The sequence below is a fragment of the Macaca nemestrina genome, chromosome 18 (genome assembly GCF_043159975.1).
Source record: "Macaca nemestrina isolate mMacNem1 chromosome 18, mMacNem.hap1, whole genome shotgun sequence".
NCBI lineage: Eukaryota > Metazoa > Chordata > Mammalia > Primates > Cercopithecidae > Macaca > Macaca nemestrina.
In genome coordinates this window covers 86,474,941-86,501,260 of record NC_092142.1, presented here as the reverse complement: position 1 = coordinate 86,501,260, position 26,320 = coordinate 86,474,941, and the positions used below count along the sequence as shown (strand labels likewise).

At 52.8% G+C, this 26,320-nt stretch overlaps 1 long non-coding RNA gene across 3 annotated transcripts in view; it reads right to left on the bottom strand.

Annotated features, from left to right (window-relative positions):
• LOC112427882 (uncharacterized) overlaps nt 1-26,320 on the bottom strand; it is a 41,867-nt gene that overhangs the window by 5,748 nt on the left and 9,799 nt on the right. The window contains exons 1-6 of one of the 3 annotated variants that reach the window (XR_011616674.1): nt 22,275-22,369; nt 21,110-21,619; nt 6,139-6,239; nt 5,945-6,045; nt 4,140-4,565; nt 29-340 (exon numbers count right to left, since the gene is read on the bottom strand). This is a non-coding gene — a long non-coding RNA (uncharacterized lncRNA). Of the gene's footprint in view, nt 1-28; nt 341-4,139; nt 4,566-5,944; nt 6,046-6,138; nt 6,623-7,039; nt 9,651-21,109; nt 21,620-22,274; nt 22,370-26,320 lie in introns of those variants that run through there. The other 2 variants (XR_011616675.1, XR_011616676.1) reach the window with 2 other exon arrangements.

The window sequence follows — 26,320 nt, the reverse complement described above, 5'->3', positions numbered from 1 at the left end:
CAGAGTGTAATGAACCCCGTGTGCTCACCTAGGGTGCCACCTGGGGTGCCCACCTGGGGCCTATCACCAGCTTCCACCTGGGAGCCATCTTCTCTCCTCCATACCCGCATTCTACCTCCCCCAGATTGTTCTGAAGCGAACGCCAAACTAGCTGTCCTCCATCCAGGCAGCGTCCCCACTGATGGCTGTCTCTGTGCACGTGCTGTTGGAAGATATCAACGGGACAGCCCTGGAGATATTCAGGGTTTAGGTCTCAGCTGTGTGGCCTTGGGCAGTGACTTTCCATCTCTGAGCGTTCTCCCTGCAGGGGCTTCCTCATGAGGGCTCTGTGTGAAAGCGTCTGTGAAATATGGAACACACGAAATTCTGATTAGTGTTATTCATGTACTTATTTATTTTTCTGAGACGGAGTCTCACTCCGTCACCCAGGCTGGAGTGCAGTGGCATGATCTTGGCTCACTGCAGACCCCGCCTCCCGGGTTCAAGCAATTCTCCTGCCTCAGCCTCCTGAGAAGCTGGGATTCCAGGCACATGCCACCATGCCTGGCTAATTTAAAAAATATTTTTGGTAGAGACATGGTTTCACCATGTTGGTCAGGCTGGTCTCAAACTCCTGACCTCAACTGATCCACCACCTGTCTTAGCCTCCCAAAGTGCTGGGATTACAGGCGTGAGCCACTGTGCCTGACCTATTTTTGAGACAAGGTCTTACTGTTGCCCAGGCTGGAGTGAGTGGCACAATCACAGCTCACTGAAACCACCTGGGCTCGAGCCATCCTCCTGCCTCAGCCTCCTGAGTAGCTGGGAGTAAATTTTTAAATTTATAATGCCAGCTAATTTTTTTTTTTTTTTTTTTTTTTTTTTTTTTTTTTTTTTTTGAGACGGAGTCTTGCTGTGTCACTCAGGCTGGAGTGCAATGGCCAGATCTCGGCTCACTGCAAGCTCCGCCTCCCGGGTTCACGCCATTCTCCTGCCTCAGCCTCCCGAGTAGCTGGGACTACAGGCACCCGCCACCTCGCCCGGCTAGGTTTTTTTTGTATTTTTTATTAGAGACGGGGTTTCACCGTGTTAGCCAGGATGGTCTCGATCTCCTGACCTCGTGATCCGCCCGTCTCGGCCTCCCAAAGTGCTGGGATTACAGGCTTGAGCCACCGCGCCCGGCCTAATTTTTTTTTATTTTTTATTTTTTACAGATGGGGTCTCTCCATGTTGCCCAGACTGGCCTCACACTCCTGGGTTCAAGTGATCCTCCCACCTTGGCCTCCCAAAGTGCTGGGATTACAGGTATGGGCCACTGTGCCTGGCCTGATCAGTATTATTTCTTGATAACTGCTTTTTAAAGTATTTTAAGGCCGGGCGCGGTGGCTCAAGCCTGTAATCCCAGCACTTTGGGAGGCTGAGATGGGCGGATCACGAGGTCAGGAGATCGAGACCATCCTGGCTAACACGGTAAAACCCCGTCTCTACTAAGAAATACAAAAAATAGCCGGGCGAGGTGGCAGCGCTTGTAGTCCCAGCTACTCGGGAGACTGAGGTCGGAGAATGGCGTGAACCCGGGAGGCGGAGCTTGCAGTGAGCTGAGATCCACTGCACTCCAGCCTGGGCTACAGAGCGAGACTCCGTCTCAAAAAAAAAAAAAAAAAAAAAGTATTTTAAAAGCTGAGGAGGGGTAGCTGGTGCCACGGTGTGGAGGACAGGCTCCTTCAGGTGCAGTCTGTGCCTCACAGAGGGGTGGGAGGGGTAAGCCCCTCATTCAGCTGGGAGGCCACGAGACCCCCCCACCAGTGGATGAGTGGGAGAGGGTACCTGCTGTTACCCAGGGAATATGACATGCTAGTGGCTGCCTTGCAGGTGTTCAACTGCAACACCAGGCATTCCTCCCAGGGCGCTGTTGGCATATTGGGGCAGACAGCATGAATCACTGTGTTCACCCCCACAGGCTGCCTGCCCCATAGATGCCCACGGTGACTCCAAGTCCAGAAGACTGGGATTAGAGAAAGAGGTTGGGTGCGGTGGCTCACGCCTATAATCCCAGCACTTTGGGATGCCGAGGCAGGCGGATCACTTGAGGTTAGGAGTTCAAAACCAGCCTGGCCAACATGGTGAAACCTCGTCTCTACTAAAAATACAAAAATTAGCCAGGAGTGGCGGCGCATGCCTGTAATCCTAGCTACTCAGGAGGCTGAGGCAGGAGAGTCGCTTGAACCCGGGAGGTGGAGGTTGCAGTGAGCCAAGATCGCACCACTGCACTCCAGCCTGGGCGACAGAGCAAGACTCTGTCTCAAAAAAAAAAAAAAGAGTTGGGGTCCTGTGGTCATGAGGGTGGGGGCCACTATTGCCCACACTTGCTTGCACCTGCCATCTGGGTCACCCCCACCAAAGCTTTCTGTACCCAGCTCCGTCATCCACCCAACCAGCCCGCTGTCCACTCCCTGACATGGGGGAAGCTATCATACGAACTCCCCCAAGTCATAACCCCTGTACCTCTGAATGTGACTTTATTTGGTCATAACCCCCTGTACTTCTGAATGTGACTTTATTTGGTGACAGGGAGGTGATCAAAGTAAGATGAGGTCATTAGGGTGGGCTGTAATCCGATATGACCAGGGTCTTTATAAAAGGGGGAAATTTGGACACAGACAGGCCCTGAGAGAAGACGAGGTGAAGAAACACAGAGAGAAGTTGCCAGCTACAAGCTGAGGAGCGCAGCCTGGACCAGGTGCCCCCTCACTGCCCTGGGAAGGAACCAGCCTTGCCCACGCCTTGATCGCAGCCTTCTGGCCTCCAGAGGGAGAGAATGATTCTTGTAGCTTAAGTCCCTGGCTGTGGTGTTTGTTATGGCAGCCCAGGGAAATTCATGCACTTACAGGCCAGGACGATTCCTGCCGGCTGCGGGCAGGCGGTTGCTCAGAGAGGCTGGTGGACGCCAGGGAACGCCTCCTATGGGTCCAGGCTTTGAGGAAGCGGCCAGTCCCCCGGCTCCCCCTGTGGACTCCTCTCCCCTGTCATACCCAGCGTGGGCGTGACACCATCATCTGTCCTCACACAAACCAAGACACTTGCTGGAAAAAAATACCAAGCCCATTCTGGTGACAGCATGATCCGATCTGGGGGACAGGATTTCTGTCTCCCGCCCCTCCAAACCCAGCTTGGGAATTTGAATAAATTGAGGCTTGCTGGAGGGCTTGTTGTTATGGAATTGGAGCAATGAGAAGGAAAAACCATGGAGATGGCTATTTTCTTCCTCTTTTTAAAAATTTAAATTGAATAGTTCATGCAGGGAATGCACACAGATTGGGAAGCATATCCTTAGAATTCAGACATGGGCCTTAAGATTTTCACTCTCACCTCTACAGTCTCACACCGTCTGCCTTCCAGAACAAGGAATCCTTTTCAGAGCCAGTTCAAGAATAGGCCACTGAATGAAAGTGGCTTTAAATTTAAATTGTAAATAATTTAGGTTTTAGGGAAGAGAGGCTCCTACAGGTTTCTTTCTTTCTTTATCCTGCTAAACATATAGCATAAGGTTTGGCCAACTTTTCCTGTAAAGGGCTGGATAGTGAAGATTTTTGGCTTTTGCACAAATGGTCTCCGTTGCAACCCCTGGGCTCTGCCATTGGAGAAACAGAACGGCCATAAGTAATATATCAATGCACAGGTGTGGCTGTGTTCCAATAAAACTTTATTCACAAAAGCAGGCTGCCGTGGGATTTGGCCCAAGGGACGTGGTTTGCCGAACCCTGATACAGCTCATCTAAGCTCGGAGGAATTCCAGTGTCCACCCGGATCCCGCTCTCTCAACCCTAGGGGAAAAAACAGCGTGACCCTGAGGCCCTGTTGGGTTTGAATCCTGCCTCCGAGGGTTCATTTCTGGGTGACTCTGGGTATGTTACCGACTTCTCTGAGCCTCGTTGATAAAAAGGAAATTGCCACAGTCCTCCTCTTTCTGGAGCCCAGCGTGGCTGGCTTGTAAATATCATTCAGGAAGGGGACCAAGGAGCCCTCCCTTAGGCTGGGGAGTCGGAGGTGTGGGAGCTGGAGAAGCTGGGAGGCAGTGGTAATTAACCAGGTGGCCCGCTGGGGGCAGGAGGAAGGGATCAGTGCAGGGAGGAGGGAGCAGGCAGGGGGAGGCACCTCACCTCTCAGCAGAGTCTGGAGTGATCAGACACTCTTTTTCTAACGCTTGTCTCTGCTCTCTCCTCCTCTAGACTCTGCTGTCCACAGGGCAGAGACCAGAGTCATCTTCAGGAATGTGCCCCAGTCCTTAGCACGAGGTGGGTGCTCCTCGAATCTTGGTTGGATGCACAGATGGGAGATGGGAAGGCCGCTTTGCACAGGGAAAGTGGGTGTCCCTGCTGTCTTAGGGTGGGGTAGGCTGGGGAAGCGGGGAAGGGGCCAGGGAGGGAAAAGCAACAGAACCACAAGATGCATGGCGTGGATAATATTTGGATCCTAATTTTAAGAAATCACGTAAAAACATCACTGGGAGCTGGGTGAGGTGGCTCACGCAGAGGCGGGAGGGTCGCTTGAGGCCAGGAGTTCAAGGCAGTAGTGAGACCCCATCTCTGCAAAAAGATTAAAAATTAGCCCAGTGTGGAGGCATGCACCTGTGGTCCCAGCTACTTGGGAGACTGAGGTGGGAGGATCACTTGAGCCTGGGAGTTTGAGGCTGCAGTGAGCTATGAATGTACCACTGTACTCCAGCCTGCGTGACAGAGTGAGACACTGTCTCAAAATAAAATAAAAATAAAAAATAGCCCAGGCGTGGTGGCTCATACCTGTAATCCCAGCACTTTGGGAGGCTGAGGCAGATGGATCACCTGAGGTCAGGAGTTCCAGACCAGCCTGGCCAACATGGTGAATCCCTGTCTCTACTAAAAATACAAAAATCAGCCAGACTTGGTGGCGGGCACCTGTAATCCCAGCTACTCAGGAGGTTGAGGCAGGAGAATCACTTGAACCCTGGAGGCAGAGGTTGCAGTGAGCTGAGATCGCACCACTGCACTCCAGCCTGGGCAACAGAGCGAGACTCCATCTCAAAAAAAAAAAAAAAAAAAAAAAAGACTTTGAGGACAGATCTCGTACTGTGTTCTTACCACAAATAATGTGGTTCTTACCACAAATAATGGGGACATGGGGAGTGTTCTGGAAGTGCTGCATGTGTTGATTTCCCTGATCATGGTGTTGGTATCATGACTGTTTGCCTATGTCCAAACTTACCAAATTATGCATTAAATATGTGCAGTTTTTTTTTTAAGACAGGGTCTTGCTCTGTTGCCCAGGCTGGAGTAGAGTAGCATGATCTTGGCTCACTGCAACCTCCACTTCCCAGGTTCAAGCAATTCTCATACCTCAACTTCCCAAGTAGCTGGGATCACAGGTGTGTGCCATCACACCCGGCTAATTTTTGTATTTTTTGAAGAGATGGGGTTTTGCCATGTTGGTCAGGCTGTTTTCAAACTCTTGATCTCAAATGATCCACCCACCTTGGCCTCTCAAAGTGCTGGGATGACAGGCATGAGTCACTGTATCTGGCCAGATTTCAATATATTAATTATACCTCAATAAAGCTGTAAAAAAAAAAGCAGTGGCTGAGCTAAAAAAAATTTTTTTAAAGCATTCAACCAGCCCCAAGGGTGCATCTGCCCTGCTGGTAGTGTTCAACCCGACAGATCAACCTCCTTTACAGCACATAATTTTATATGTCGATTGCTATCCTGAAATGAAATGCATGAAAACCTACAAAACACCTTTTTCAATAATGCCCCAACTGAAATATGCAGCTGATCAGAAATGAATAAACATAAATATAAAATAATGGGTTTTCCATGCTGCCCCGGGGAAGAGAACAGGGCTGTCATCTACTTGCCACAGTGGCCCACAGTGGGCATGACAGCAAACGGCGGCACCCAGCCCCAGGGCGGCGCCTGGAGCACTCACCTACCTGACACCACTTGGCCACTGGGGATATGGTTTTCCAAAGCGTGAAAACCTCTGCTCTGAACACAATGCAGTCTCCCCTCCATCGGCAAAATCCTTGCATTCCTGGTAAAGGGTGGAGTAAAATTGTGCAGTGCACATTTGTGTGTACGACGAAGTTTGGTCCTAGACAAACATGGTTATAGACAGGTTTCTCACCTGAGTGGACATACGAGAGGCAGGACCTGGCTGAAGGTCAGGGGGCAGGTACCCCAGAGACTGCAGAGAACCAGGTGGGCCAACTTCTCAGGGGCATCTTCCTGGGGAGGGGAGTGTGGGTGGGAACCAGAAGCATTGGGCAGACCCCAGCCCAGGCAGCAGAGCCATGCCAGGGGTCCACTGTATTTTTAGTAGAGACGGGAGTTTCACCATGTTGGCCAGTCTGGTTTTGAACTCCTAACCTCAAGTGATCCGCCTGCCTCAGCTTCCCAAAGTGTTGGGATTACAGGCGTGAATCACCGCGCCCAGCCAATGCCTTCAGTTCTATATTGTGCAACTTGCACCCTGTCATCTGTCTCTCCAGCAGCCTCCTACCTGACTCACGAGGCGTGATCCTCACACGGCCTCCAGGCTTCTGGCCTCGTCCCCAGCCTCCTACCAGCAATAATCACAACCCCACCAGGGCTCATGGACAGTGCACAGCCTGTAAGTAAGGCACAGGTGTAGCCTCCTGCATAATGGCAGGCGCTTGTAATCCCAGCTACTCGAGAGGCTGAGGCAGGAGAATCGCTTGAACCCGGAAGGCGGAGGCCGCAGGGAGCCGAGATCATGCCACTGCACTCCAGCCTGGGTGACGGAGTGAGACTCCATCCCCAAAACAGAAAAGAACTGAGGGCATTGGAATGGCCTTGAGCAGTCATAGATCTTTCCTGGCCCAGCACAGCCCCACGGTGGGTCTCAGCCAAAAAATGACCTGGATCTGGGTTTCCCAGGACGTCCCCTGGCCCCTGCCTCATTCATCTTCCCTCTGCTGGGGCTGCTGTGCTCGTCACCTCTGGTTAGATTTTAAAAATCCTGCTCTCTCCGCACCATGAGGCCCCCAGGGCGGAACAGGCCTCACCAAGCAGCCAGCTGTCCTGTGGTTCACAAAGCAGCTTAAAACTCCAGTAATAGATGGCCTCGTCCAGGCTCGAGAATGTGACTCAGAAGAAAAATGAAGACGGGTGTGAATGGCATTCAGGCGAGGGAAAGGCGACCCCCGCACCCAGCACTGTTCCCAACAGCCTTGCCTCTGTCGCTGGGCAGGAGTCCCCCTCATGTAATGATGGTGCTCACCTTTCCCTCCCCACCTCCCCAGCCTCCAGGTGAGGCCATGTCAGGAGCTGTGAGCACCTTGTGCCATATTGTCACCCCCCTCCCAAGGGCGCTGTGGAGGCCACCCCAGACCGTGCTGGCAGGACACGGCCACCAGAGCTGGCATTTAATAAACAAGCTTTGGGCTGCCTCTGTGGCTGCAGCTTCTGACTGTAAGATTTCAGTCTTCTTGATTGAATAAGCAAATGAATGAATCCATTCATTCGATAAATATTTGTTAAACTCCTGGTAAGTGTCAGTCCGTGAGCTCAAAGCTGAGCAAATAAAGGAGGGAAGGGGAACCAGCCTCCATGCTTGGAGCGAACCCTCATGCCGATCACAATGAAGACGCCTGGCATTTTCCAGCAGCTGTTCCTTCTCCCTCCTCACCACTGGGAGGCCCAAGGGCTCTGTGGACATGGGGCAGTCTCCGGCCAGGGTGGCTGGCCTTCACTGCCAGGCGTTCTTAGGCTCTGGAATATAGACTGACACGGCGTCAGGGACAGCCACCACCCGGCAAATGAGCCTGGAGGATTTTTACCCAAAAAGAGCTGGCTACTTTGCAGTTCATCCCAGCTTCCCCAGAGAGCTCAGGGCAGGGAGAGCCCTGGGCATCGCTAGGTGTACCCTGCGCCCCACTGATGGGCATGCAGAGACCCAGGATGGGGAGGGACTTGCCCAAGGTCACCCCTCCTCTTGTTCTGGGGAATTTCTCCATTCCAAAGGGAACTCTCTGGATTACAAGGGACTAAGGACCAAGGGCTGTCTGAGGGCCCCCTTCTCCAACGGACTGGAGTGGGCTTTGGGCACACATGGGTTTGGAACAGCCCATTGGGCAGCCTCTGTGAAATTCCCTAGAAATGATGAGACTTATCTGCGCCCAGCCCCCACCCTGCACGGGGAGTTCACACCAATTGTTCTTCCCCAGAGACTCCTGCCAACCAGGGAACGTGACAGTTCACAGTGAGGGGCCCAAGGCTGTGGGCAGCAGGTCCTGCTGGGGACTCTGGGCAGGATGCCACCTTGAGACGCCGCCATGGCCACAGTATTCGTGCCAGACCAGCAAGAGTGTCCTGGACACTGCCCAGATGCTGACCCCGTCATCAAAGCAGACACTGGACACTGCCCAGGTGCCGACCCCATCATCGAAGCAGACACTAACTCGTCCCCTCCTGCCCCTTGGACACTGCCCAGATGCTGACCCCATCATCGAAGCAGACACTACCTCGTCCCCTCCTGACCCCAACAAAAAGATGCCAAGTCCGGCGAGTTTGCCTGTGCTCAGCACTGTGTGGAGGAGCGGCGTGTTTTCTCGGCACACAGACAGCTCTGGTGAGGATGTAAAACAGCGCAACTGCCACGGAAAGCCGTCTGGCAGTTCCTCAAACAGTTTAACCTAGAGTTATCACATTTTGTGCCCCCCGCCGTGCCGGATATCTACCCAGGGAAATGGAAAACATCTGTCCATCTAAAAGCTTGCACGTGAATGTTCACAGAAGCCACGTTCACTACAGCCAAAAGGTGGAAGTAACCCAAATGCCGATCAAATGACAAATGGTTAAACAAAACATGATCTATGCATGTGACGGAATATTACTCAGCCACGAAAAGGAATGGATCCTTACACGTGCTACAGTGTGGATGAACCTTGAAAACATCATGCTGGGTAAAAGAAGCCAAACCAAAGACAAATATCGTATGATTCAATGTGTATGAAATGCCCAAATCGTAGACACAGTGCTGAGGGATGGAAGGATTGGGGGTTGACAGGTAGCAGTTCAGGAGTGATGACAATGTTCCAGAGCTGACTGTGGTGATGACGGCTGCACAACCCCATGAATCCACTAACTGCTGTTGGCCTGTCAACTTTAAATGGATGAATTGTATGGTATGTGAATTGTATTTCAATAAAACAGTTTTAAAAAATTAATGGAAGGCAAGAATGTAGAACAATTGGAACTCTCTGATACAACTAGAGGGTCTTTACTTGCAGGACTTTGTGGAACTGGCAACATCTATGAAAGCTGACCACGCACAGCCCGTGACTTCAGGTCTTACTCCCAGGACTCAACAGATGTGAGTGCATTTGTCCACCAAGTGATATATGCAGGAATATTCACAGCAGCATGAATGGTGTCAGCCCTAACTGTGAGCAACACACACAAATGAATACACTGATTTGGTCTATTTGTACCATGAAATATCAGGGAATACTATGCAGCAACGAACATGAATGAGCTAAAACAGCATACAACAGCATGCGTGACTTGCACAAACATAGCAATGGGCGAAAGAAGCCAGACATAGCAATGGGCGAAAGAAGCTAGACACAGAAAGCACATGCTGTCTAATTTCACTTACGGAAATCTCAGGGATAAATCTTTTTTTTTTTTTTTTTTGAGATGGAGTCTCGCTCTGTGGCTCAGGCTGGAGTGCAGTGGCGCGATCTCGGCTCACTGAAAGCTCCGCCTCCTGGGTTCACGCCATTCTCCTGCCTCAGCCTCCCAAGTAGCTGGGACTACAGGTGCCTGCCACCACGCCTGGCTAATTTTTTGTATTTTTAGTAGAGACGGGGTTTCACCATGTTAGCCAAGATGGTCTCGATCTCCTGACCTTGTGATCCGCCCGCCTCGGCCTCCCAAAATGCTGGGATTACAGGAAGGAGCCACTGTGCCTGGCTTTTTTTTTTTTTTTTTTTTTTTTTTTTTTTAAGATGAAGTTTTGTTCTGTCGCCCAGGCTGGAGTGCAGAGGCTTAATCTCAGCTCACTGCAACCTCCGCCTCCTGGGTTCCAGCAATTCTCCTGCCTCAGCCTCCCAAGTAGCTGGGATTACAGGCACACACCACCACACCCAGCTAAATTTTGTATTTTTGGTAGCGACAGGGTTTCACCATGTTGACCAGGCTGGTCTCGAACTCCTGACCTGAAGTGATCCACCCACCACGGCCTCCCAAAGTGTTGGGATTACAGGCATGAGCTGCTGAGCCCGGCCTAATCTCAGAGATAAAGCTGATTAATGGTCAGATTACTGGTTACTGTTAGGGAGTGGACAGCCTAGGAGGGGACATGAACAGGTCTTCTGGGGGCCGGTAATGCTGTTTCTTTACCCGGGTACTGTTACATGGCTGTGTTCACCCTGTGCAAATTCAGCTCATGGTGCATGTATGACTCGTGCAATTTTCGCATGTATGCCATATACTTCCATTAAAACTCTACTAGTACAGGGCCGGGCACGGTGGCTCACGCCTGTAATCCCAGCACTTTGGGAGGCTGAGACGGGCGGATCACGAGGTCAGGAGATCGAGACCATCCTGACTAACACGGTGAAACCCCGTCTCTACTAAAAATACCAAAAATTAGCTAGGCATGGTGGTGGGCACCTGTAGTCCCAGCTACTTGGGAGGCTGAGGCAGGAGAATGGCGTGAACCCGGGAGGCGGAGCTTGCAGTGAGTTGAGATCACGCCACTGCACTCCAGCCTGGGCGACAGAGCAAGACTCTGTCTCAAAAAAAAAAAACCAAAAAACAAAAAACCACTCTACTAGTAGAAATATGTAGGCTGGGCACGGTGGCTCATGCCCGTCATCCCAACACTTTGGGAGGCCAAGGCAGGTGGATCACGAGGTCAGAAGTTCGAGACCAACCTGACCAACATGGTGAAACCCGTCTTTACTAAAAATACAAAAAATTAGCTGGCATGGTGGTGCACGCCTGTAACCCCAGCTATTCAGGAGGCCGAGGCAGAAGAATCATTTGAACCCAAGAGGTGGAAGGTTGCAGTGAGCCAAGCAAGATTGCACCACTGCACTCCAGGCTGGGTGGCAGAGCAAGACTCCGTCTCAAAAACAAAAAAATAAAATAAAAAGAAATATGTTTTGGCAGTTAATGAAAGAAAACAACCCAATGTCCTTCAATGGATGAGCAGATAAGCTGTGGTCTCTCCATACCATGGAATACTATTCAGCTGTAAGAAGGAACAAAGCACCCACACACTACAATATGGACGGGCCCTGAAAACAGCGTGCAAAGAGGAAGAAGCCACACACACAAACTCACACAGTGTGATTCCGCTTACATGAAATCTCCAGCACAGGTAAAAGCCGACGAGGGGTGGCCTAGGAAGAGAGGGGACAGGGAGGGACTGCTCGTGAGGACAGAGCTTCCGTGCACGATGATGAAAAGTTCTGGAATTAAATACTGGTAATGGTGGCAACAACTCTGTGAATGTACTAAATGCACACGTTAAAAAGAAGTTAATGCAGTACCAGGCGAGTAGCCCAGTATAAGAAGGGCCTGGACCCCTCATGGACAGGCCGCTCTTGATAACACCTTGGTGTGTATTTTTATTTGGGGTCCTCACTGTCTGCCAGGCTATAGGATAAGCCCCTTTCCTACTGCCTTAGTCCATGTTCTGTTGCTTATAACAGAATACCTGAAACTGGGAAATTTACAAAGCAAAGGAATTTATTTCTTACAGTTATGGAGTCTGAGAAGTTCAAGGTTGTGGGGAGCCTTCTTGCTGGTGGGAACCCTCTGCGATGCCCCGAGGTGGCACAAAGCTCCCCTGGTACAGGGGCTGAGCGTCAAGCTCAGGTCTTTCGAATAAAGCCACAGTCTGCTTCCATGAGAACTCACTCCTCTGTTAACCCATTAACCCAGGAATGGCACAGTCCTCACTACCCAGTCACCTCTTAAAGGCCCCACCTCTCCACACGGCTGCATCGGGGATTCAGTTTCAACCTGCATTTCAGAGGGGACAGACATTCAAACCACGGCACCTGCAATCTCTTGTTTCATTCTTGACACTGTCCTGGAGGCATTGCCTCATTTTACAGAGGAGTCAGAGGCCCAAAGAAGCCGAGCTTCCTGTCCAGTCACAGAGGGCAGAGCCAGACTTGAACAATTCTGCCAAAGGCCACGCTTTAGCTGGGCTGGGCTGCTGCCGCTCTTGGTCTATACAGATACCGGGCTTCCTACCACCGATGGGAGATCAGGACTAGGGTTCCTCAATCCACAGCTCACCTGGGGTGGCGGCAGGGTGAGCCACTCACTGAAAGGTAGCAAGAAGATAGGTGGATTGTACGGCCCCTGGCAGAACACCACCTCCCCACCAAAGCCTTCCCCTGACGGTGGGGAAAGGGAGGAAGGCGGGACTTGAGCCAATTCCTTACAATAAATGCCCCTACACACACACACACACGCGCACACACACACACGCACACACGCACACACACACGTGCACACACACACATACACACATACATACACATACACACACGTGCGCGCACACACACACGTGCATGCGTGCACATACACACACGTACACACACATACACATATACACACGCACACACACATATACACACACGTGCGCACACACATATATACACACGTGTGCGCACACACACACACATATACACATGCACACACACACATACACACATGCGCACACACACATATCCACACACATGCACGCACACACACATACACATATGCACGCACACATATACAACACATGCACACACACACATACACACACAACTACACACGTGCACACACATACACACACGCACACATACACACACGCACACACGTATACACACACACATGCACGAACACACACACGTGCACACACATACACACATACACACACACGTGCACACACACACAAACACACACGCACACAGGCACGCACAAAGATGAGGATGCTGATGGCCGTGGCAGTGTTTAGTTCATAGATAGCCCTCTACACCCCAGGCCTGCGGCAGACGGTTCCTGCCTCCTTCCCTTTGGTTCCCACAGCAGCCTTGGAAGCGGGTCCTAGTGTTTTCTCCATTTACAGCTCAGGATACTGAGGCCCAGGGAGGCTCAGCCTGCCATGCAGAGTGGGGATTCCAGCCAGACTTGGACTCCAGAGCCCCCATGTGACACCACCTGCCAACAGGGAACCTGGGCCCTGAGTACTCCCCTGCGATGGCCAGGTTTGATCAGCATGGTGAGCCTTGGAACCCTCCCCAGGTGGCAGGTTACATAATGAGAGAGAAACTAAGCTGCAGGCTCAAGGTCAATGTCTAAAATCAAAAGGCTCCATAATTCCTCAGGAAGTGGTTGTAGGTGTTCAGAGGCCACCACCTGTGAGGAACAAGCTAGCAGGCTTCCAGAGAGGCCACCAGCATTCTGGCGGGAACTGGAGATGCCCTGCAGGGCTGGGCACGGCTGCATGCGGAAGCAGCGGGCAGGAGTCAAGCTGGCCCTGGCCTGGACTCGTCTCCTCCAGCAGGGAGCAGTTAGGAGCCCAGGACTAAGGCCACAGCAAGAGGCGGCCACCCGGGCAGGTGCTAGCCATGGGCCACAGGGAGCTTTTTCAGATCTGGGTTCATGCCCATGAATGAGGAATCTGCCCTAACAGAACCGGGCCTTGCCTGGCCCCAGGAGGGTTCATTTAGTCATTCAACAAGAAGTTACTGGGTGTTGTGATGGTCAATTTTATGTGTCAAATTGGCTGGGCGATGGCGCCCACATGTTTGTCAGACGTTATTCTGGATGTTTCCATGAGGGTGTTTTGGAATGAGAGGAACATTTTGATTGGTAGACTTTGAGTAAAGCAGGCCGCCCTCCAGAACGTGGGCCTCATCCAGTCAGTGAAACAAAAAACACAGAACAAAAAAACTGATATTCCTCAAGCAAGAAGGAATTCTGCCAACAGACGACCTGGGACTTCAGCTGCAACATCAATGCATCCCTGGGTTGTCAGCCTGGTGGCCACCCTGCAGACTGTGGACTTGTCAACCTCCACAATCACTTGAGCCAATTTCTTAAAATAGATACCCCTACACACACGCGCATGCACACACACGTGTGCGTGCACAAATATACACACACATGCATGGACACACATGCGCACACACGCACACATGCATGGACACACATGCACACACGTGCGCACACACGCACACACTTCCACACATACATGCACACATATGCACTCTTTTGGTTTTGTTTTTCTGGAGAACCCCAAAACAGACACCTACTCTCTGAAAGGGCTGGAACTCAGAGTGGTCACCCAGCCCCTAAGGCCTCAGTCCGCCCTGTCTGTTAAAGGCGTGTAACAGCACCAGACCTTCAAATACGTTGCAAGACCAAACAGGACAGGCCACGCTCAGTAGCTCACGCCTGTAATCCCAGCACTTCAGGAGGCAGCGGTGGGTGAATCACTTCAGGTCAGGAGTTTGAGACCAGCCTGGCCAAAATGGTGAAACATCGTCTCTACCTAAAAAATACAAAAAGTAACCAGGCGTGGTGGTGGGCACCTACAGTCCCAGCTACTCAGGAAGGTAAGGCAGGAGAATCACTTGAATCCGGGAGGCAGAGGTTGCAGAGTCACGATCACACCACTGTACGCCAGTCTGGGTAACAGAGCGAGACTCCATCTCAAAAAAAAAAAAAAAGACCAAACAGGACAGAGCAGCTGCAAGGGCTTTTTTGGCCCAGGAGGCCAAGGCTGTCTGCCAGGTGCAGGCTCCTCCGGAAGCGCTGTGTGACCTAGACCACGGGACTGCACCTCTCTGGGCTTGCATTTCCTTGTCTGTGAAATGGGGTGGTGATAGTTTGGCCTCATGGGTAGCGATCCTCCAGTGAGGACCAAACAGAACAGCGGGTGGAGAGCTGTGCCCACCCATAGAGGCGCCCAAGAAACTGCATCTGGATATAAATCTGTAGTCAAGTCAGGGACTTTCTGCATCCCGGTCACCTGGGAGCTTGTCTAAAAATGCAGGTTGAGGCCGGGCGCAGTGGCTCACGCCTGTAATCCCACCACTGTGGGAGGCCGAGGCGGGCGGATCACCTGAGGTCGGGGGTTCAATATCAACCTGACCAAAATGGAGAAACACCATCTGTACTAAAAATACAAAATTAGACAAGTGTCGCGTGGCGCATGCCTGTAATCCCAGCTCCTCGGGAGGCTGAGGCAAGAGAATCACTTGAACCCGGGAGGCAGAGGTTGCAGTGAGCCGAGATTGCACCATTGCACTCCAGCCTGGGCAACAAGAGCAAAACTCCGTCTCAATAAAAAAAAAAAAAAAAAAAGATGCGGTTTGCTGAGCCCCTTCTGACCCACCAGGTTTCAGTCTCCGGGTAACAGAGCCTGGGATCTGCATCTGAAGCACATCTCTGGCTGACCAGGAGGCACTTTTTATAGAGGGGCAGCGAGGACCCTGCATGCAGACAGTGCTATGCTCTCTCTAAGTGGCAGTAGCAGCCTCCAACCTGGGCCGAGCTGAGTTCTCAGCCACAAACAAACAACGCCTGATAATGAGCTACCTCATTACTTCCCAGACTGGCACCCCCCTCTGCCACCATCTGCCATCTCACCTGTCACCTGGCGCGGCCCCCATCCTCCCGTCAGCAGGAAGCAGGGCCCTGCTGCCTCAAACCTCCTTCCACCAAGTCGTGCCTGCCTCTGCTGCCACAGGGGGCGGGGGGTGCTGCACCAAGGCCGTGCCACAGACATGAGCTGGGGGTGCAGATGGGGGGGACAAGTAGTTGGCTCCCCTGGGCACGTTCTCAGCCATGGTTCCTTGGCTGATGTTGAATTTATTAGGCAGGGAACTGGTTACAGAGTGCAAAATTCCCGAGGTGCAAAGGTGCCAGCCCCAGCTCCACGCTCCCTTCCTTCCTACAGAGCTCCAGCTCTGTCCAGCGCACCAGGGTGCTGCTGAGACATGACCTTCTCTGTGGCTGGCAGGGCCATGTGCCCAGCGCTGCCAGTGAGACCTGCAGGTCAGTTCGGGGGCTTCTGGAAAAGCCTTTACCTCAGCTGGACCATGTACTGCCCTCCCTCCGGCCTGGTACACTTCGTGACCTTGGCGGTGGAGCCACCGTCTTGCAGTCAAGAGGACAGGAATGGGTGAGGTCGCTGTTCCAGTGGAGTTGCTGCCTGGCCAGGACTGCCTGTGCCTGGATGCCACCGGTCACTGGACGAAACACTCACCCTAGCGCACTGGGCCCTGTGTCTGGTTCTGTGGCCCGCAGCCACACGCAACCCGGGCTGGCTCAGGACTAAAGCGAGAATGAAGTGAGACGTCTCCTTCACAGCCCTATTCGGCTCCCAGCTTCCCAGAGGCAAGCAATATGACCAGTTTCTTGGGGTCTTTCCAGAAATTCTGGACGCATAGATAACCACACGATTCTATGTTGTTTTGCTTTTGTGCCCACATGGTGGCATAGAGCATGCAGACCACGCTGTCTGCCCTCATACCTTCTACCAGACGTTGCACCTAGACGTCCTCCACAGGGACAGTTACGCTGGCTGCGTATCACTGCACGGTGTCAGTCACCTGAATTGGTTTAACCCGTCCCCTGCCGATGGTCGTTTCCAACCGTTGGGAGCAAATGCTTTGGCAATGATTTTTAAAGGTACTATTTGGACAGATGTTGACGAAAGACGAAGGCGCCCTGTGAAAAGCAGGCTGTGAGGCTCAGCCAGAAGGCCAGCAAGGAGGCGTCCCTTTTGATTTCCTTCTCCAACCAGGCGGTGGCTTGGCCCTGCCTCTGGGCTCGGCCCTCCCCCAAGCGTAGACCCGCCCCAGAATTGGCTCCACCCCCTGGACCTCCCTTAGCTCCCAGAAGACCGGGCCCCATCCCTACTTGGCCCTGCCCATGGGACAACTGGCCCCTCAAGCATGGCCCCACCTCCAGGAATCCTGGCCCCACCCACAGGCCTGGCCCTGCCCCTTGAGGCCTGGCTCCAGCCCCAAGATCCTGGCACCTGCCCCGGTCCTAACCCCACCCCTAGGAGATGGGGTTCCACCCCAAGGAGATCTGGCCCCTCCTACAGTCATGGCCTCATCGCCAAGCAAGGCACCACCCCAGGAGGCCTGGCCCCACCCCTTGAAGTCTGGCTCCTGCTCCAGGCCTGGTCCCATCCCCACGAGACCTAGTTCTACCTCAGGGAAATCTGGATTCTACCCCTTTACGGCCCCAACCCCAGGGGACTTGGGTTCTCTTCAGGAGCCTGGCTCCGCCCCCAGGCCTAGCCCCACCCTAGAAGGCCTGGCCCAATCCATTGAGCTCTGGCTCCTGCTGCAGGCTTGGCCCCATCCCCACGAGACCCAGTTCCACCTCAAGGAAATCTGGATTCTCCCCTGAGTTATGGCTCCAACCCCAGGGGACATTGGTTCTCTGCAGAAGCCTGGCTTTGCCCCCAAGCCTGGCCCCACCCCCAGGAGACCTAGTTCCACCCCACGGAGATATGGCTCCTCCCACAGTCATGGCCCCACCCCGGGAGGTCGGCTCCTCCTCCAAAAGCCTGGCTCCGCCCCCAGGCTCTTTCTCCCTCACTGGGTGAGCCCCCACGGCCTAGTTCCTGGGCTGCTGAAACTGCCTGCCTGCTGGTCTTTTCGTCCCCACTCCTGCCCCCTTCTCACTCCCCATCCATGCCACTCAGTCTTCTTAAAACCCTCCAGGGGCATTGCGCCCCCATGGTGAGGACCAAGCCCCAAGACGGGTTCTGGGGCTTTGCGGTACTTGCCTCCCTGGCTTTTCTGTTACTACACACGTGCTGCTTCCAACCCCGCCACCTGCTGTGCCCTGCTGTTCAGAGCGCCTCCACCCTGCGGACCCTGCTTCCAACGGCAGGCGAGGTATCTGCTTCCCCCGCCCCCGGGTCCCCCAGCCAGAACCAGCCACTCCTCTGTCGCCTGGTGCCCCCCTCCTCTTTGGAGCTTGCAATTCTAAGAGCTGACGACGTCCACCGCGCCTGCATTTTGCTCGGCGTTTCCTGGCATTGTCCGTCTCACTTAATCCTCAAACCGCTTAGGGAGGTCAGACCATTGTTACTCTCGCCCCAGAAGAGGAGACGGGGGGCTGTTTGCATCCGTGTTCCCTGGACCCAGCACATGGGAGTTTGTTGGTTGAAAGAATGTGTAAATGGGGTGGGCAAAGGAGGAAAAAGAGGCAAAGACAATTCCAGTTTCCATGGCAACGGAAAGGCTACAGGACCGTGAACAGAGGGGACCGAGGAGGGAGGTGCCCTGGGGAGCAGGATCAACCGTGGAGTTTCAAGGTCCAAGGGACTGTAGGTTTCCTCTAGTCCAGATGTTCTCGCCTGGGATCAAGTTCACCCCCCAGGGAACATTCGGTAATGACTGGAGGCATTTTGGGTTGTCATTTTGCTTAGGGGGTGGGTGCTACTGGCATATAATGGATTGAGACCAGGACTATGGCAGGATGCCGTGCGGTGCAGAGGTCAGCCTCCGCAACAGTTATCCAGCCCAAAATATCAACAGTGCAGAAGCTGCGAAGCCCCGATGTAGTTCAATCCTGTTCTGGGTTAAATTTTCTCTACAACATTCTCCCACCCCCACCAGAGCTTCCTTCAGTCTTTGCTTAACCACTTCAAGTGATGGCGAGCTCACCACCTCTAGAGGCAGCTGGTCCAAGGTGATGAGTTTGCACCAGTGCCAAAGCTGATGAGGCGCCCAGGGGAAGTTAAGTAAAAGCCTCAACTGCCAGAAAAGCAAGTGCTTGGCTGTCACTGAAGGGCTTCAGGAGGAGCAACCCCCACCTCCACTGCCCAACTTCAGGCTGTCCTTATTCTCCTCCATAGAGGGGTCTCCAGAAACCAGGGGCCTGGGAGGAGTTCAGACGGTTCTGCTGGTTCTTGCCCTAGGATATCTCAGCCTGGAGAGGCAGGGTGGGAGTAGGGAGAGGCAAGAAGGAAGCAGGACTTGGCCACCTTAATACCTAGAAGTAAAATTAAGTTTCTGAAATATTAAAGCCTGATTAATGATTTGCATGTGGAAGTACTTAGGGGGAAATGTATGTATTCTGAAACACATCAAAAATTAAAATGGATGGGTAGATGGAGTGATGGGTGGATGGGTGGATGGTTGGATGAGTAGATGAATAGATGGATGGGTGAATGAATGCGTGGGTGGGTAGGTGGATGGGTGAATGATGGGCCAGTGAATAGGTGGATGGGTGGATGGATGGATGGATGGATGAGTTGATGGGTGGGTGGGTGGAGGAATGGGTGGATGGATGGGTAGATGGAAGAATGGATGGATAACTGGATAGATGGGTGAATGGATGGATGGGTGAATGGATGAATTGATGGGTGGGTGGGTGGAGGAATGGGTGGATGGATGGGTAGATGGAAGAATGGATGGATAACTGGATAGATGGGTGAATGGACAGATGGGTGAATGGATGAATTGATGGGTGGGTGGGTGGAGGAATGGGTGCATGGATGACTGGCTGGCTGGCTGGTTGGATGAATAGGTGGATGGGTGGGTGGGTGGATGGATGGATGGATGGGTGAGTGAATGGACTAATGGTTGGATGGGTGGGTGAATAAATGCATAGATATGTGATCAGGCAAATATGAAATATTTTTTATTGTTCTATGATTAAGCCTATATCACAGATAAGGAAACAAGGGCCAGAAAGGTTAGGGAAATCACTCAAGGTCACCCAGCTAGTGAATCATGGGGCCAGGATTTGCACCTGGACTGGATTTGCAGAGCCATTTCTGCACACCCCTCTGGAACTCACCTCTCCCATAGGTGGTTTTTGAGGGACATGGCTGCTCCAGGGTTTATACAGGAGAACTGTCCTGGCAGCAGCCTCACCAGAAGGGTTTGTCTTGAGGCTGCATTTGCAGGGCACTCTACAACAGCTTTGATGATACTGATGGAGATAGTGGGGTGGGAACAGGAAAAAGGTGTAAACTTAGGGAAATCAGATGCTCTTCCTGACCAAGAGCTCCTTTAGATGCCGGAACAAGAGACAGGCAGGCCCCGCCCTCATGGAAGTCGCACTGTGTTTTCCACCTCCTCATTATGATCTTACCAGCAGGTTCTAAAGCAAGGGTTCTCAACACTATTCATGCCATGGATCCTTTTGCCATTCCACTAAAGTCTGTGGATCCCTGCCCAGAATAATGTTTTAAATGCATAAATAAATGCATAGACTATAATCAAAGTCAGTTACATATATAACTCTAGATGGAGATTTAGTGATAGGGGTTTCTTTACAGCACATTAAATAACCAGCTCTAACCATCCCATCTCCTTTGTTAGAGGTGGGCCTGTGTGGGGCGGTCTGCCGCTGTGGAATCCTGCAATTCTGGTTTAGTGCATTAACCCCAGGGGCTCAGATGGACCTGGGCCCGAATACCAGTTCACAAGCTGGGGAACCCTGAGTCATGGCATCACCCAGCCTGGCTTTTCTCATCTGTAAAGTGGGGGTGATCACAGCGCCTGCCTGGAAGAGGAGGTGAAGACCGTGCTGCTGTGAGACGTCTCTCTGGACAATAGCTGCGGGATCCCTGTCGAGGAGTCTGTGAGCAGCAAAGTCACAGCTGACTGATCCCCCTGAGTCCAGGGTCTGTGTGTGTGAGTTAAATGTTGGTGAAAACAAGTACATACATTTTTCTTGCTAGGTTCACAGGCCCGCAAAGTCCTCCATGAGTCCCACAGAAATCCCTGCTCCTGGGGGAATCAGATATCCACTGCCTGCACCAGCAGACTCTCTTGGGCTGTCCTTGTCCTCCAAGCAGTGGGAACTTTTAAACCTCTTGAGCTCAAGTGGCTGCAAGAATGTCCAGGCTGTTAGAGGGCAGTGACCCCCCCCAACCCCCACAGGCCAGCAGGCTGATGTTTTGCTTTCTGTTCAGCCTGGAAGGGAAGCACAGCCAGCCCTGAGCCGGGGACAGGCCTGTCAGGGTCCCTCAGACCTTGAGCCGGCAGCTGGGGAGAAGCAAGGCTGTTTTTGTGCCTGCTGAGTCCCTGGGGCCAACCAGCCAGGAAGGCCACCCAGGGCCAGGCCCCTCTACTCACCAGCCAGAGAGCTGTTTTCTTGCAAGTCCTGGCAGCATGGAAAAGTTCTGGCCCAGCTGGGAAGTGGAGACGTTACCCAGCTGAGTGATCCCGGCTGTGGCTGGGGGCCTGGGCGTCTGTGATGTGGTCCGAAGCTGGATGTCCACCTTACCCGTGGGGGAAGGAGTGGTGCCCACTCACCTCCCTGCCCCTGGGGCCCTGGCATCCAGCCCTGCCGCTCCTGCCCCGACCAGAGGGGAAAATCGAGGGCACTCGGGTAGGGGAACAACCAGGCAAATGGCAGGGGCCGTCCAGATTCCTGGGCGGGGAGGAGATTTCGCTGACCAGAGAGGAGTGGCCCTTCCAGGGAGATGCAAGCCTTGCGCAGCCTGTGCCACCGGAGTTCAGCAGGGTTCAAAGCCTGTTTCTGGCTGAGCGGTCGGGGACCAGTCCTGTAACCTCTAGCGTCCTTCCTCATTTGGTGGGGATCGTAGGGCATTCAGTCCTAAGAGGGAGCAGGTGCAGCAGGGCCTGCGTGGGGCGGGGGAGAGAAGCGTGCCAGCACTGATTAACAACAGGCGCCCTCTGGGCCTCGGCTTCCCCAGTTGTAAACTGGGAGAGCTGACCTCTAGAACTGACCTGACCCCTTCCTCTTCCCTGGAAACAGAGCCCAGCCTCCTCCCTGGCCAATCATGGAACCTCCTGCTCTCCTTTAAAAACTCATTTGGGATCAGGTGCAGTGACTCACACCTGCAATCCCAGCACTTTGGGAGGCCAAGGCAGGAGGATCGCTTGAGTCCAGGAGTTCGAGACCAGCCTGGGCAACATGGCAAAACTCCATCTCTACAAAAAATACAAAAAGTAGCCGGGCATGGTGGCACATGCCTGTGGCCCCAGCTACTTGGGAGACTGAGGTGGGAGGATCGCTTGTGCCCAGGAGGTCAAGGTTTCAGTAAGCCGAGATTGTGCCACAACACTCCAGCCTAGGAGACAGAGCGAGACCCTGTCTAAAAAAAAAAAAAGCCTGTTTGGTTTAGTTTTGCGCATGCAATGTGGAGAAAGAACAAAAGCACCACTCCCCACGTGGCCTCCACCCCATCGGAGTTCACTCCCCCGATCCATCCCAGACAGGGCTGCTTCCCCTCACACATGTCCTCACTCATCATCACACCCAACAGACACTCACAGTGGGCACCGGACCGCTTTTCCCACCTCATGTCGTGCCATGAAGCAGCAGTGCGTGTTATGCTGTAATTCTTGTAGACACTGCTTGTCCTTGCACACATTATTTATTTATTTATTTATTGCAAAATAGCTGTTTTTCTCATTGTGAAAGCCGTACGTACTCATTGCAAAATTTTCAGAAGATTGAAAGTGTAATGAGAGGAGGGAGGGCAAGAAGCCACCATCATCTCATGACCCAGGAGTCATCACTGCGAGCCCCGTGGTGCGCGGACCGCCAGATCGTGATTTTCAGAACTCTCCACATAAATGTATTGAATGATCAATTTCCAAATTTAAGAGCATACCTACAGATCTGCTTGCTGCTATATATATTCTTACATCATCTGCATGGGTATGCACATGTATGTGCATACACTCATATATATTCACACTCTACATCTATGCATATAATGTTTTTATTTCATTTTATACTCTTACAATTCCACTGAGATTAGGACAGCGAACATACTAAAATATGTCATCTTCAGAATTTCTGGACACACACGGGCACATTTTCAGATGTGATGCCATCTTTCTGGCTTGCCCCTATGTGAGGCCTCTCCTGCCAGCCCCGTCACTTCCAATCTCCTCTCTTTTCCACCCGCCACGTGCTCTGGAGGCTGACCTACCCCACCCCACTGAGCCCTCTGCCTTTCAGTTGGATTTGGCCAACAGGAGACCGGGGCAGAGAGTGGGAGGAGAGGGGGGGCGTGCCTACCCCCTGTCTCCTCCTGGTTGCTGGTGGTGGGCGGGGGCCTCCTTCCCTTCTGAAAGCCTCAGCTCTGTTTGGGCCCACGGGTGGTCCCAGCTACCCTCTTTCCAGTCCTGCGCTGCTTCCTATCCTTCCATAACCTCCTTTCACCCCCTCCTCAACACACCTTTAAAACCCACCCCTTCACTAGGTCCTTGAACTTGCGCATCTGTTTCTAACCTGGTGCTATCACTGCATTCCATTCTGTGCAAGTTCATCGGTTCAAGTCACCAAGCCTCTACGGAGTGACTGTGAGTGGTTTCCGAGTTTTCGCAATAATTATGAAACCCCATTACTCTTGTTTCTTCATACTTGCCCTGTGCCTGTCTTTGGAATAAATTCTGGGAAGTGAAATTGTGGGGTTCGGGGGTAGGCACATTTTAACATTTCTAACCATCGCTCTCTCCTTCTTTAAACCATCTCTTTTGATGATCTCACAATATTCCATCTAGAGAAAAAGGCGTCATTTGTTCTTCCATCTCCTCTTGTTGGATGTGTAAGTTGCTTCCAATATTTTCTATTGTGAATTACACTATGATGAGCATCTTTACGTGTGAAGCTTCGTCTGTGCCCAGGATTGCTTCCTGGCTGTGTGGTTTTGTTGAATCGGCTCAGAGACGACACACGGGGACCTTGAAGGCAGTGTTTCACGGTTCATTTAAAACAATCATACTTGGCTGGGCACGGTGGCTCACGCCTGTAATCCCAGCACTTTGGGAGGCCAAGACGGGCGGATCACGAGGTCAGGAGATCGAGACCATCCTGGCTAACACGGTGAAATCCCGTCTCTACTAAAAAAATACAAAAAATTAGCCAGGCGTGGTGTCAGGCGCCTGTGGTCCCAGCTACTAGGGAGGCTGAGGCAGAAGAATGGTGTGAATCCGGGAAGCGGAGCTTGCAGTGAGCCAAGATTGTGCCACTGCACTCCAGCCTGGGCGACAGAGCGAGACTCTGTCTCAAAAAAAAAAAAAGTATACTTGCCAAAGGAATTCAACTCTGACCAAGTGACAAAAACTAACAATTATAACTGCTTTATCTCTAGATGTCTGTGTGTATTAGTCCACGTGGACTGCTATAATAAAAACTCCATGGACTGGGTGGCTTCTAAACAACAGAAATTTGTTTCTCACAGTTCTGGAAGCTGGGAAGTCCAAGATCAAGGCCCTGGGAGACTCGGTGTCTGGTGAGGGCTTGCTTCCTGGTTCACAGATGACGCCTTCTCACCCTGTCCTCACATGAAGGAAGGGGGGCACGAATCCCACTCACAAGGCCCTACCCTCCGGACCTCATCACCTATCACAGGCCTTACCTCCCGACGCCATCACTTTGGGTGTTAGGATTTCAACATAGGAATTTTGAGGGGGACACACCCAGCCCATATCACTGTGCGTCCATTGGTATCAAGGCCATAGCACCTCCACTAGGAGAACAGCACACACAGTCACACAGAAATATGTAACCTTCAAAACATAAAGAACTGGCCAGGCACAGTGGTTCACACCTGTAATTCCAGCACATTGGGAGGCCGAGGCGGGTGGATCACCTGAGGTCAGGTGTTTGAGACCAGCTGGGCCAACAGGGCGAAACCCCATCTCTCCTAAAAATACAAAAATGAGTTGGGTATGGTGATGCCTGCCTGTAGTCCCAGGTACTTGGGAGGCTGAGGCAGGAGAATCACTTGAACCTGGGAGGTGAAGGCTGCAGTGAGCTGAGATCGCGCCACTGCACTCCAGCCTGGGTGACAGACCAAGACTCTGTCTTAAATAAATAAATAAATAAATAAATAATAAAAAAAAGCTAACCTAAAGCTTCCCCCAGAACTGCTGCTCCCGCTCCCTTTCCTCCTACACACAGAAGCTAAACATGCTTGGCTGCTGTGTTCTGGCCAAGCTAACAGTGCAGGGAAAGGCCTGGGCTCAGGGCCTCTGTTTGGTGCCTCTCCCTCGTGGGGCTCCTGAGCCCTCTGTTCCGGGAACAGAGCCTTTGCTGGTTACAAGGGGTCTGTCATCCGTCGCTCCTCTTGGCATGAATGAATTTCAGGACTCATTGAAAAAGTGAGTCACTGGCAGGGAATCTCTGCCACGTGCTGCAGAAAACCTCGTGATCCAGAGTGCACCTTTCATTCCACCCGATTCAAAAATCCTCCTGCTGGATCCGACGCCTCCAAAGTGCTCATGTTCCCCATTGGAGCCTCAGAGCATCAAATGTTCATCTGACTCCAGCGTTCCTCCAGCAAAACCTTTGCTTTCTCTCAAATACGTGGGTGTTACGTGGACTCTCCCCTCTCTGCCCTTGAGGAAATCTTGTCCCTCTGAGGAAATGCCAAGCCAGAGCCACACGCACATCTGGACTCTGATCCCACCCCCCCACTCCATGGAACCCTGCTGACAGCCCCCCCTACTCCAGGGCTGGGGCACTTCCCAATGGAAACCAAAGGGCGGGTCCGCTTTGCATTCATTCATCCATCCTTTTCAGGAGCGTTTGTATGTGTGAGCCACTGAACCCGGCGTTGGACATATCTTTTTAGGGACAAAATTCCCTTCTCTACACCCTCCAATAAAAGCAGGGACGGTCTGGTCGCGTGCCTGTGTGGGGAGACCGGTGCCTTTGCAAGGCATTCTCACACCCGGTCAGCCCCCCCCACGACCCTCTGTGGTGGTGACCATCATTGACCCACTTGAGAGGACACGCAGCCTGCCCATGGCCACACAGCTCGAGCGTGGTGGAGCCTCGTGGACAGGGTGTGCGAACCCTGTGCCCCCACACTCGATCCACCAGGATGGGCTGCCTGTCCCTGAAACACACGGAGGTGGAGGAGGCGGGACCTTCGCAGGGGTTTTCGGGCTAACAGGAGAGGTGTGCGGTGCACAGCAATGGCTGTGTAGGCTGCAGGGCGTCCCAGGGCTGCAGACGCTGGGGGTCTCACGTGCAAACTGTGCTGGGTGTGGGGTGAGCGGCAGTGTCTCAGGGTCGGGCGCTCCCCACGGGATGCATCCAGGTGTCCTCACTGGGACGCAAGCTCCGGAGGGGGAGGCCCCGTCTGTTCTGCTCACCATGGCTCCCAACCCCAGCACCCAGCCAGGCCCCACAAGCACGTGGACTGAGAGAATGGATTCTCTGGTGCTCAGGGGAAGGAGAAGTCCAGCCTCAGTTTCCCCGCCTGCAAAAAGGGCGGGCGGGACGCCTGATGTCGTTTGGAAACTGCCCGGGCGCGCCACCTGCTGGACGGAAAGGGCAGCACACGCGGTGGGAGCCGG